The 11,245-nt window shown below is 41.6% G+C and overlaps 1 long non-coding RNA gene across 1 annotated transcript in view; it reads right to left on the bottom strand.

The window, feature by feature from the left end:
• The window catches only part of LOC134475412 (uncharacterized), a 32,613-nt gene extending 25,003 nt beyond the window's left edge, over positions 1–7,610 (bottom strand). The window contains exon 1 of the long non-coding RNA XR_010046510.1: positions 7,532–7,610. This is a non-coding gene — a long non-coding RNA (uncharacterized LOC134475412). The remainder of the gene's footprint in view (positions 1–7,531) is intronic.
• Positions 7,611–11,245: the final 3,635 nt, after the last annotated feature.

An 11,245-nucleotide genomic window follows, 5' to 3' on the forward strand; every position in this document is an offset into this window, starting at 1 on the left:
AAAGAAAGTGACTTCAGAGATACAGTTGGATTAATTTTGACAAATGTGTACATTCATATAACCACCACTCTATGAAGCTATAAAAGATATCCAACTCTAGAAAGTTTCCTGTGCTGTTTTCCAGTGAAGACCTCCATGCACTGAGATAAACATTATTCTAAACTCTACCACTATAGATTAGCTTTTCCTGTTCTAGAGCATTATCTAACTGAAATTACATTATATTTATCCTTCTGTGTATTACTTCCTTTATGCCTCATGTTTTTGAGATTAATTCATGTTATTGATTTGTCCTCTTTATTTCAGTTTATCCATTCATTTATTGATAACACTTGAATTGTTTCTGAGCTTAGAATATAGTAAATAAAGCTCTCTAGCATTCACATATAGGTCTCTGAACATATGATTTCTTTTCACTTAGATAAATACCTATAAATGGATTATATCTGTAAGTTTAACTTTTTAAACTATTGCCCAGTTTTTCACAGGTTTTTGTTTTTTGGTCTTTTTCCTTTTTATCAGTACCAGGAATCGAACTCACAACTGCCTGCTTGCAAGGCAGGCGCTTATGCCGTTGAGCTAAATCCCCAGCCCCCATCACAGGTATTTTTAAAAACCATTTTACATTGTGATTAGCAGTATAGGGAATGCTTTTTGCATGTCAAAAAAGGGTTCTAGGAAAAAAAAGCAATTATTAGTTCTCAGAGTGTTAGGAACAAGCAGGGTAAGCCCTTTTAGCTTTCCAGAGGTTAGATTCTCTTACTGATAAAATGGAGACAAGACTCCAAGAGTTAAAAGTTTGTGACATAGAAACACCCTTGGAAAGTGCTGCATTGTCCACATGAATAGATTGGAATGGAGGGATTGTCTGGGCCAGACTGCCATGCCAGCCAAAGTTTTGCAGTCTGAGAGACCTGGACTCTGATCTTGCTGGAGCCTCTATCTCCTGGATAAACTTATGAAGCCACTATGTAAACTAGGATTGTGATACTTCCAGGGCTGAAGGATTAAATGAGTCAAAAAATGTGGATAAAGTACCAATTCCAGGACTAGCAAGGAGAAGCTACTCCGTAAAAGAGGTAGGCCAGCTGAGTGATAAAGTTAAAACTACCTCCACTCCACCCTGGCTGTGGGACCTTGATGAGTATTGCATTACTTGGGACTCCCAGGAAAACACTCTTAGAGATGGAGGTGGAGATAGAAATAGGTAGATGGGATTGGAAGTGGAGATATGAAAATGGAGACGCAAAGATAGAGACATGAGTTCAAGAGACTTGGCAAAGATTACTTTGGAGCTCAAGAGCAGTGAGTGGGCAAGGAAAGGAAGAAGAGCTGGGCTGAGGGAGGAGGTAAGCTGCTATGATGCTGTCACAAAAGAGATTTCACGGGACCCCTTAGGACCTCTGAAGACCAGATGGCCCTTCCGACTTTTCCTGAATTGAGGTGAGGCAGTGGGCCTTCACATTTCTGCATGATTCTGTCATTCAGTGTGGGGATAAGACTTCCATGGCAGTTTCTGCAGGGACATTAAATGTGAATGCTCTCCTTGTCAACACTCCCAGCTGTTAACGGAATGAGCATCTCAGGCCTAAATGGGCATTTGAGCAGCGCATTGAAACACCCACTATACCTCTGCATTTCTCACTCTCCTTATCTACACAATAGGCACAACCACAGTGCCTACTTCATTGTTTTAAATTAGGATTGAAAGGGTTAATAAAAGTCCTTAAAACAGTGGCTGAGATGTTATTCGTAGTACTAATATTTTAGAAAACATTCGATAAATTCTCTTTAAATGAGTGAACAGATGAATTAGCTCTTTCAACCCTGTCCAGAGTGAAAGACAAATGTCCTATTTGCCTATCTGGGAGGAAAAAGCCCACTGGCCAGGTGACAAAGCAGTTAGCTGGAAAGCTGAGAATTCAGTGTATTTTAAGCCATGGGATTCTGGTGCTCAGAGGAAATTTAAATCTCCTTTTCCAAACATGTGCTGCACCTGAGGGTTCAGTATTCCCCATGTGCTCCTTGCCAGAGTCCTTTACCCTCAGTGTGCTGAGCTGCAGTATGGGGATTTGACAGCTGAAGACAGCTCAGCAGGGTGCGGGAAAGCAGATATTTAATGTGCTTTGACAATACAAAGGGTTATATAAACGACCCAGTTTCTGTAATTTTGCTGTAACTGTCATGGGAATTGCTACAGACAGATACGGAGAAGGCCCTGTTTATGCACTTAAACTTTAAAAGGTTTAACCACTAAACACACAGTCTCTTTCTCTTCCCCTCCCCTCCTCACAATCCTGCATTTAAATTGCATGGGGGGGGGGGCGTGTAGGGCAAGGGGATGGCAGTTAGAATCATGGGTTACCTCTGTCTGTGTCTGCCCAGCTCCTGGACCAGAGCCCCACTTTTGGACTCTAGGTCCTGGGCCCAGTACCTGCCCCTGGCCACCCTCCCCCAGATCTCCTTACCTGCTGGCAGCCACAAATACCCAGAGGGGAGGGAAGGCAGGAAGTGAAATGTACTGGCTCAGAGCTCACAGCTTTGCCCAATTTAAATCTGGTTCCTGTCCCAGTGTTGAAAGCATGTCGCTGTTTGATTCTTGCCATCTCATCTTAGAAGACTTTTCCCAAGGTGGGGGTGGGGATAGTTCTAAAGCCAGACAGGCAGGAGACAGGAGAGTTTATGCTTGCAGATACCACAGGCTTCCAAGCTAAGTGCCTTAGCTGAGCGAGCTCCTGGCTGCTGCTGACATTTCTCAGACAGGAGATCAATAAGTGGGCAGAGCTTGAAAAGCAAATCAGGCTTCGACCTGCCCTGGGGAACCCTCAGCAACTGTCACAGCAGAAGAGATGTCCCAGAGGAGGCTGGGAAAGACAGGGGGACACAGATAGCCTTGATATGGCTGAAATGGGGCCAGAAAAATGGAGGCTACCCAAGGAGATGAAAGGGTAAATGCTGCCACCTCTCCCACCCCCACCCTTCCATCATAGTTGCTGAGTGTGTAAAGACCCCTGACTTCTGCCTCCCAGGTAAAAGCAGACACTTGGAGGTGGATCTGCAGCTCATATGGCATTTCCAGTCCAAATGACACAGAGCAAATAATGTATGGAGAGCTGTCTTAGCTAGGAGACTCTATATTCATGGTTGTTCATTTCCTACAGACAAGTCTTATCCCCTATATCTGACTATCACCTATGAAGAGTTTAAAGATTTATCCAAGCGCCAGTTAGAGGCACAAAGGAATTACCTTTGTAGTAGTAGACATGCATGTACATGTACATACACAGAAGTGGATGCTAAACTTGGTTCTAGTCTGGTGAGCCTGGTCCATGCCAATAATTTAAACAATCTCATTGAAAATTTGGTATCTTGTTTTCAGTAATCACACTTTCCATATTGCTCTGTGTTCCTTGTTTGATGTCATCAGGGTACAGGGGAAAAACACTCTATGTCTTATGGTTATGGAGGAAAGGGGTCTATACAGCAATACTGTCCCCCTTTCTGTGTCTTTCATGTCTCCACCACAATAGATGTTCATGGTGTTGGCAACTGCTGAAATCTGCGAACTTAAAATTGGTGAACTTATAGTGTCATGTGGTCTTTTCTGCCATCTCAGCTCCTACTCGGCCCTGGTTGCTATTAAAGATCTCTGAGGTGTCACTGTGACTCCTAATTAGTTTTCTGTTTAAGTGGCCCAGTCAGTTCATCTGGTTCTAGGATCCTTTTCCCCCTGTGATAACAAATCACGGGCAAGCTCTCCAACCAATATCTTGCTAACATCTATGTTCTCCTGGGGTCCTTTGGACATTTCTTTGACACCTTATATACCAAATGGAATCTAGGATAACTCTGAAATGCTAACTCTGCTTGCTGTCTATATCACTAGGTGCTGCCCTGAGTTACTGCAAGTGCACATGCAGGTTAATTCCTCCTGCAATCTCAGAAAGAGAATGAATGATTTCTGCCCTTGATCATTTCCTTCATTCCAATCAGACAACTCCTCATTCTGAAACTTTGGCCCAGAGAAGATCACAAGGAACAAACTTTTCCAGTCTGGTCAGAATTCTACTTATGGCATATACACTGTCTTCCTGACCCAAGATTCTTCATGGTTTAGCTTTTATGAGAGAGACTGGGCTGAGAAAAAAATGACATCTTTACCTTGAAAGGAGAGCATGACAACAAGACCTTGAGAAAGATAGTTTACATGAGCTGTGATTTCAGTGGAGAAGTAAGGTGAAGGAATGAAGGAAAGCGAGATTACGACACAGGGTAGGAATAAACCCCCATATAAAAGAAGGCAGGGGCTGATTTCTCAAGAAAGCATAAAGACAGCCTTGTAAAACTGTCCAGCCAAAGGGCAGGGGACCGGGGCTGTTATCTACCGTGTCCCATCTGACCCTGGTGGAAGATTGTCTCTGGAGTTATTCATTCCCTCCCACTTCTGAGCTGTCCAGACACACAGACAGGCAAACTCCCACATGCATGGAGAAGACCCAGGGACGAAAAGAAAATAGGCATGATCAACTTGAGGAGAGTCCACAATACACTGGTTGCCGAATTAGAGATAGATGAAGGAGATGTAGAGGATCACCAGAAGTTTCTTTATACTACCCCCAAAAGAATTCAAATTTAGAATGTATTATTCATAACAATAGCTTTAAAGTTCTTATCTAATGTGTCTACTTTAAGATGGGAAGCAAAGACCCTAAGAAGTTTCAATTTTTCCAAAGTCAAAAGGATTGAACGCTGAATCACAAGTAGAACTTAGGTGCCAGAGAATCATGCCAGAGCTCTTTCTACTGTATTATATACAAATTCACTCAGTCAATGATAGTACCTTTACTGACTTGCTATGATTTTCATTATGAAACATAAGGATAGTTCCTGCTTTCAAGGAATTTGCAATGTGGTTAATAAGAGAAGCTTAGTCCTTTGTTATCATCATAAGCATTTGCTAGAAAGGGGACTGGCTTAAGTACCCTTTATTCAGTCACACAGTGCTCCAGAAACATGAGTCCAAAAGGGCTTAGAAAACACAGAGTACCTATTGTTGGCATGCACTGAGAAAATTTTAATAGAGTATTAATCTGTGCTAGGAAGTTATGACAGGAAGCTTCTACAGGGAACACCTCATGATTCCTGCCTCCAGGTGTTCATGCCCTTATGAAATACTCTTCCCTTTGAGTGTAATTTAGACCCTGTGACTCACTTTTAATGGATAGGAAGTAATGGGATAGAGCTTCCAAGATTAGGTCTAGAAAAAGACCATGGCTTTGGTTCTGGATATGTTCTCCCATGCTCTCTTGTGTTGACTGCTCCTGGGCTGACCAGCTTCTATGTGATGAGACAACCCTGTGGGGTGGTAGGGGTGACCAACCTGTAAGCAGACTTCTGAGACTTGCTAGCAACCCTGTGAATGAGCTTAGAGGCACATATTTCTCAAGCTGAATCTCAAGATGAGACTGTAGCTTAAGTGCCGCCTTGATTTCAGCTACATAAGAGATGTTAAGCCAGAGGATCCAGCTAGGTCACACCCAGATTCTTGATCCTTAGAGACTGTCAGATGATGTCATTTTCTTGGTTTTCTTGACTAATTTTTGAGGTAATTTGTTACATGGCAATGAATAGCCAATGCAGAAGGCATTGAATTAGATGTCAGCAATCAAAGTATGAGTAATATAGGGACTTAAGAGCATAATAGAAATCCATTCAAGCTGTCTTAAGCAGAAAACAAGACATATTGGAAGAATTTATGGTTATCTCCTAGAACTCAAAGGCAAGAATACCAAAAGAACTCATATAGACTAGAACTAGAATTTAAAAAGCACTGAGAACCAGGTAGTAGGTCATTTTCTCCTGACTCCTTATCCACAAAGCCATTAAATCTTTTGTGATGGCCTACTTCTGTCTCGATGACTGGCATTTTCTATTTCTCCTTGTATATGGGAAAATTCAGGCACTCTTGTGGGCCTCGTATGCTGGGATGGCTAATTTTATGCATCAACTTAACTGGGCAAAAGGATAAACAGAGAGTTGGCAAAATATTTCTAGGTGCTCTTATGACGGTGTTACCAGAAGAAATTAGCATTTGGTTTCATAAGCTGTATAAAGAAAACTGTCCTCACCTATATGGATCTGCCATTGTTTCATCCACCAAAGGCCCAAATAAAAGAAAAGGTGGAAGAAGGATGAATTCATTTTCTCTGGTTGGGTTGGGACAGCCACCTTCTCTTGCCCTTAGCTACAAAACAAACAAACTAAACAAGTAGAACCTCAGGATCTTGGGCCTTCAGACACTGACCAGGACTTGCACCATTGGTTTTCAGGCCTTTGAACTTGGAATAGATGCAGTGGTGGTGAATCTGTGGCATCTGTGTCCTAGGGGGCTTTTTGTTATCATTCACAGTTCTAAAAAGTTCGCCATCATTGAACCAAACAACATCATCCACTCTCCTGAGCCTCCAACATCATCCACTCTCCTGAGCCTCCAACATCATCCACTCTCCTGAGCCTCCACCTCACAGTCCGTAGGTCGCAGGACTTCTCATCTTTTATAATCATGTAAGTCAATGACTCAAAGTAATCCCTTCATCCACCTATCTATCAATCAATCATCTATTATTCACTTATCTATTTCTATCTATCATCTGTCAAATCTCCATGTACCCCATTTGTACTATTTCTCTGGAGAATCCTAACTGATATAGATGCCCTCTCCATTTGGGCTTGATAGACACTTTTGACTTGCTGTGATTGAATTCCCAATTCCTGGAAGAAAATGTCAATTGGCCTTAGATCAGCTGTCCATTTTCCATCTCCCTAACAGAAGTAAATATAGGGTTTGCTTCTCTCTCAGGAAAAAAAAAAAAGAATAACCTTTGAAAAGGCATGGGAAGCACAAGCTAAGTAACAAAGAAATTGCTTGAACTACCCCTAAGAAGTTTGTCTAAGGTGAGAAGAAAGGGATTTGGGCTGTGCAGCATTTTACTTGTGTGTATTTAACTGGTGGACTAGGACTACACTAGTGGGGGAATCATGCTACAAGAGTCAACTGATTGACTTCCTGGGGACCACTACTCCTTCCTAGACTTTAGTCCACTATGAGTAATATGAGCAAATTAACTCCAGGTGGTCTCTACTGGGCCTTTTTTCTGAGAAAAAGAGAGAGACAGAGACAAAGACACAGACAGAGGGACAGGGAACCAATTATTAGGGAAAGAAAACAGAGATGGCTTCCCAGACAGCCTTGTGGAACTACAGTGCTTGGCATTGTACACCTGCATGGCTGAGGTCTCCAGCACATGTTGGAGACACTCAGGTGTGTGAGGCACTTGTCCAGCACTGAGATTGACCTTGAGAATTGTCAAACCATGAACCCCAGCTTTTACAACAAAAGTATACATCTGAAAAAAAAAAGTTCAGGTACTCAGAACTTTAGAAGCTGTCGGTGGCCTTGAGCTATGTACAGTGGAAGCTACCTGGAAAGTTCACAAAGCAGAATATTAAAAAATAAATAACAAATGTTTACCTTCAAGGCTCTTCTGTCTTTCTGATGAAGAGTGTTGGGAAGACCAAACTTGCTTTTCAAATGGCGGGCTAGGGCGTACCCCATGTAGCGCTGTTGTCTCGCATGCATCCACCCTCCCACGCCCTTCCCTTCCTTCCTTCCTGCACAGGTGCACACACAGAACCTCCTGAGTCTCAGTCTCAGACATTCCTCTTTGAGCTGCCTCTCAGTCACTCAGAGTTCAGCCTGCTGCTGACACCATCATATCTGGAGGGCAGCACCAAGTCTGTTCCCCAACTTGTGTCATTTGTATGTTGCCACCTTATTCCAGTATTGGTGAATTTAGTTCATGTTTTAATAATCTCAGCATAGAAACGCCCTTCTATGCTTCATATTTCCATTAATTGGAAGGAGAAATGGGTGGAAATAATTACCTCTGCTTTGTTCAAACCTGAAGTAAGTGTGACTCAGGTCTGGAATCTGATAAGAATGTATCTTTCTAGGACATAGGATTTACACAAGGCATACCAATTTAATGTAGGAGACACATTTTTACTTTGCTTTCTTCTCTACATTTTTCCCTTTGCACAAAGAGACGCATTTGTGTTCTAAGGGGCTGGGAACCAGCTACATCTCTGTGATACTGGGAAACCACTTCCCTCATCGGCGGAGGATGGATTAGTTAGTGCCAGTTAAATGCTTTGAAATGAAATATATTCTGTACCCAAATTGTCAATCCGATTATAGTCCTAGGTCTAATATCCAGGAGAAAGATATAGTTCCTGGCTGGCGTTGCAGTTGTTAAAGTGGGTCTTTCTTTGGGGATCTATGATTGCTTTTTCCCTCATGATTAAAGGACAGCACCTGGGAGAGGGGAAGTGGCACCAAGATCTCACCCAGTGACTAGAGAGGGGGAAGGAGGAGGGCACAGAGAGGGAAGGAGACATGAGGCCAAGCGTGATGAGAGGAAAGAAGCCAGGGATTGCACATTGCATGTGAAGGAGAAGGAGAGGGAGATGGTGGGAAGGAGGGTGGGAGGTTGGGAAGGAACAGAAAGAAAAAGAGAAAGAGAAAGGAGGGGGGCAGCTATTATTAGGATTAGAGAGAGAGTGCCTCTCCTTATATTTCTGTGAAGCCTGCTGAAAGTAAATGTAGTCTCAGAATAGATAAGGTTTACCCTAACAAAAAGTGCTGCTTTTCCAAGTTAAGGTGTTACGGATTATTTGATTTGGATTTGCTTTATCTATTGGCTTATTTTATTAGTGGGTTACTTAGCCAGATGTATTTTGTAGTTTCAAATCCAACTAAATCTGACTCTTTTTGTATTTGGTCAAGATAAATTTTTCCTTTTGCCTTCAAATGCAGCCCAGTGACAAGGTCCTGGATTTGATCTCCAGCACTGCAAAGAAATTTTTTAAAAATGTGTCCTGACTGCTGCTCCAGCTGTGGAAAGACATAGACCTCCGTCATGTTAAGTAACAGGTCCGGCCTGCCTGAACCCACTGGAATTCTGTTCTTGCCTTTGTCCAAGTTGGAGAGGCCTGCGCTCAGGCAGTCACGCAGCTCTCTGGAATGCCGACAGCAGAAGCCTGCTCTTACGGGATGGTCATGCTGAGCCTGGTAAGTTGGATCCCCTCCTTCATCTGTGGGAAAGAGCACAGGGCAACTCAGAGACAGAAAAGATAATGAGCAATGACAAGAGAAGGCTCCTGTCATGGAAAACCCGACAAAGAAAAGGTGTGAGTACTGCTGAGGCTGTGAGTTATCTCCCCTGGAGGCTGTCAGTGCCCATGCCAGCCAGGGCTCACCCAGAAAGAGCTGCAGGTCACTCATTCATTCATTGTTCTTTGTCTCCTCCTTTTCTTCCTCCCTCGCCCCCCCCAACTTTCTTTCAGTATGTTCCTGCGTCCACTTTGAATTCATCACTTATATTTATTCACTGACATTAAATATGTATATATACACATATGTGCAATGAAAGTAAAAAATTTTTAAAACGTATTACAATAAAAGACCTTAACTGTTTTACATGGTATCGTTGTGCTTCCCTCAATGCCCTGAATTGATTCAAAACATTTACCTTTCCTGATCATTTTGACTTCGGGGAAGAACTAGAAATCACACCATGCTAGATCTGGTGAATAAGGTAAATGAGGACTCAGCATAATGGTTTTCAGAGCCTGCCTTACCGTGGCATGGCAGTCAGCAGGAGCATGCACTATATTTTTTTTTAAATCACACCTTACCTCATAAAGACAGAAGACTTTCAGTACTGTTTCAGAAAGTGGTAACAATAATGATATAAGTATGTTTAAAGTAAAAGGGAGTATTTTCAAGAGGATTAGTGGTAATGTGCTTTTCACTGTAATAAGTTTTTTCTGACTTATTCATTCACTCTACTTTTAGATCATATCTCCTTTTTTTTCAGTGAACATGTACTGAGAATCTATATCAGGTACTTTTCTAGGTCTTAGGCTTATGATGATACATAAGACAGAGATTCTGACTTAAGAGAATCAAACACATACCCAAGTAACCATATTATGGATTAATCAAAATACCGATCCTAAAGGAATACCAGTGATGTTTGGGTTCTCAGAGAACAGTTACATCTACCTGGAGGATCTCAGAAACTTTTAATTTACCTTGTTTATTATTTTTTTTATTTTAAAGGGAAACAATAAAAGTAGCAATAAAACAGTTTGAAAACAGGTTATTAGGAGAGCTTTAATTGATTCATTGTATTATTATTGTCTTTGTAGATACCCAGAAGGAAAATAATTGGGTCAAAGAGACCTCTAATCCTAGTTTCTTAAGGAATCTCCACACTGATTTCCACAGTGGTTGCACCAGTCTACACTCCCACCAACAGTGGAGAAGGGTTTCTTTTCCTCACACCCCTGCCAGCATTTGTGTTCAGTTGATTTTATGATGACAGCTATTCTTTCTGGAGTGAGACAGAATCTCAGTGTTGTTTTAATTTGCATCTCTCGAATGACCAACGATATTGAACATTTTGTCATGTATTTATTTGCCATTTGTATTTCTTCATCTGAGAAGTGTGTATTCATCTCAAATTCCCATTTTTAAGTGGGTCTTTGAATTTGAGGGGAGGTCTGATTTTTTTCAATTTTAGATAAAACTCTTTTGTCTAAGGGACAATTGGTTATAATTTTTTCCCACTCTGTGGGTTGTCTTTTCACTCTGTTGGTGATTTCCTTTGTTTTGCAAAAGCTTTTTTACTAAGGTAAGATCTCATTTGTTGATTCTTTGTAATATTTCCCTTACACTCTGAATTTCTTTCATGAAGTCTCTGCCTACATCTACATTTTTAAGATTTCTACCTATTTTCTCTTCCAGTAAGTTTAGTGTTTCTATTTTAATATCTAGATCTTTAATCCCTTTTGACTTTAGTTTAGTGCATGGGGATAGACATGGATCTAGTTTTAGTCTTCAGCATGTGGAGAGCCAGTTTTTTCTGCACCATTCATTAAAAAAGCTAGTGAGCATGTTTGGAATCTTTGCCAAAGATAAGGTGGCAGAGTTTGTTTGGGGTTGCATCTGCATCTTCTATTCTGTTCCACTGATCTCAGGCCTATTTGTTTATTGTGTTGTTTTTTGGTGTTTGTTTGTTTGTTTGTTTGTTTTTGCCAATACTATGCATTTGAGTTGAGCCTAGAGAGAGGGAGGGAACTTTTCTCCATGACCATATGGGACTGGCAAGAAATCCAACTG

Source organism: Cavia porcellus, unplaced genomic scaffold (genome assembly GCF_034190915.1).
Source record: "Cavia porcellus strain 051 isolate PalLab524CR breed Dunkin Hartley unplaced genomic scaffold, mCavPor4.1 scaffold_3, whole genome shotgun sequence".
NCBI classification, from domain to species: domain Eukaryota; kingdom Metazoa; phylum Chordata; class Mammalia; order Rodentia; family Caviidae; genus Cavia; species Cavia porcellus.